Source organism: Pseudochaenichthys georgianus, unplaced genomic scaffold (assembly GCF_902827115.2).
Source record: "Pseudochaenichthys georgianus unplaced genomic scaffold, fPseGeo1.2 scaffold_1479_arrow_ctg1, whole genome shotgun sequence".
Taxonomy (NCBI): Eukaryota; Metazoa; Chordata; class Actinopteri; order Perciformes; family Channichthyidae; genus Pseudochaenichthys; species Pseudochaenichthys georgianus.
This window is the reverse complement of record NW_027262330.1, coordinates 1-2,500: the sequence shown is the minus strand read 5'-3', so window position 1 is coordinate 2,500 and position 2,500 is coordinate 1.

The following is a 2,500-nucleotide window of genomic DNA, read 5'->3' as shown; positions in this document are numbered from 1 at the left end:
CTTCAGGAGCCCCATGCAGGACTCTCTCCAGGGTCTCCCAGCAGGACTAAAGAGTCCCCTTCAGGAGCCCCATACAGGACTCTCTCCAGGGTCTCCCAGCAGGACTAAGGAGTCCCCTTCAGGAGCCCCATGCAGGACTCTTTCCAGGGTCTCCCAGCAGGACTAAAGAGTCCCCTTCAGGAGCCCCATACAGGACTCTTTCCAGGGTCTCCCAGCAGGACTAAAGAGTCCCCTTCAGGAGCCCCATGCAGGACTCTCTCCAGGGTCTCCCAGAAGGCCGAATACTCTGAACTGCTGTTGGGTGCATAAGCACACACAGTCAGAGTTTTCCCCCCCATAACCCGCAGGCGTAGGGAGGCGACCCTCTCGTCCACTGGGGTAAACTCCAACAACGAAGCACCTAACCGGGGACTTGTGAGTATTGCGATTAATTTGCGAGTAAATATTTGAATCGACTGACAGCCCTACGTCAAATACATGACACTTTCCTCTGTGCGGCAAAACAAGCTCGCCAACATGGCTTCACCGGTCTGGCAGTATTCAAGGTGTCCGAAAAGGCAGTAAAATAGCGGTATGCAACGTGTGTGAAGCAGAAATCCTGCAGCTCCGAAGATCCCCATAGGCCCCGCCCACTCGATCGGAGCGTCCCTAGGTAGGAGCGTCCGATGGTAGTGACTAATACAGCCGAGCTCTGGCACCAGGCGCTGCTAACGGCCTGTGCCCTGCTGCATGCCTTATGAGAGCTGATGATAACTGATGCATATATGATGGGCCATGTCTACGGGCGCTGCTAACGGCCTGTGCCCTGCTGCATGCCTTATGAGAGCTGATGATAACTGATGCATATATGATGGGCCATGTCTACGGGCGCTGCTAACGGCCTGTGCCCTGCTGCATGCCTTATGAGAGCTGATAATAACTGATGCATATATGATGGGCCATGTCTACGGGCGCTGCTAACGGCCTGTGCCCTGCTGCATGCCTTATGAGAGCTGATGATAACTGATGCATATATGATGGGCCATGTCTACGGGCGCTGCTAACGGCCTGTGCCCTGCTGCATGCCTTATGAGAGCTGATAATAACTGATGCATATATGATGGGCCATGTCTACGGGCGCTGCTAACGGCCTGTGTCCTGCTGCACGCCTTATGAGAGCTGATAATAACTGATGCATATATGATGGGCCATGTCTCCAGGCGCTGCTAACGGCCTGTGCCCTGCTGCATGCCTTATGAGAGCTGATAATAACTGATGCATATATGATGGGCCATGTCTCCAGGCGCTGCTAACGGCCTGTGCCCCTGCTGCATGCCTTATGAGAGCTGATGATAACTGATGCATATATGATGGGCCATGTCTACGGGCGCTGCTAACGGCCTGTGCCCTGCTGCATGCCTTATGAGAGCTGATAATAACTGATGCATATATGATGGGCCATGTCTACAGGCGCTGCTAACGGCCTGTGGCCCTGCTGCATGCCTTATGAGAGCTGATAATAACTGATGCATATATGATGGGCCATGTCTCCAGGCGCTGCTAACGGCCTGTGCCCCTGCTGCACGCCTTATGAGAGCTGATAATAACTGATGCATATATGATGGGCCATGTCTCCAGGCGCTGCTAACGGCCTGTGCCCTGCTGCATGCCGTATGAGAGCTGATAATAACTGATGCATATATGATGGGCCATGTCTCCAGGCGCTGCTAACGGCCTGTGCCCCTGCTGCACGCCTTATGAGAGCTGATAATAACTGATGCATATATGATGGGCCATGTCTCCAGGCGCTGCTAACGGCCTGTGCCCTGCTGCATGCCGTATGAGAGCTGATAATAACTGATGCATATATGATGGGCCATGTCTCCAGGCGCTGCTAACGGCCTGTGCCCCTGCTGCATGCCTTATGAGAGCTGATAATAACTGATGCATATATGATGGGACATGTCTCCAGGCGCTGCTAACGGCCTGTGCCCTGCTGCATGCCTTATGAGAGCTGATAATAACTGATGCATATATGATGGGACATGTCTCCAGGCGCTGCTAACGGCCTGTGCCCTGCTGCATGCCTTATGAGAGCTGATGATAACTGATGCATATATGATGGGCCATGGCTACGGGCGCTGCTAACGGCCTGTGCCCTGCTGCATGCCGTATGAGAGCTGATAATAACTGATGCATATATGATGGGCCATGTCTCCAGGCGCTGCTAACGGCCTGTGCCCCTGCTGCACGCCTTATGAGAGCTGATAATAACTGATGCATATATGATGGGCCATGTCTCCAGGCGCTGCTAACGGCCTGTGCCCTGCTGCATGCCGTATGAGAGCTGATAATAACTGATGCATATATGATGGGCCATGTCTACAGGCGCTGCTAACGGCCTGTGCCCTGCTGCATGCCTTATGAGAGCTGATAATAACTGATGCATATATGATGGGCCATGTCTCCAGGCGCTGCTAACGGCCTGTGCCCTGCTGCATGCCTTATGAGAGCTGATGAT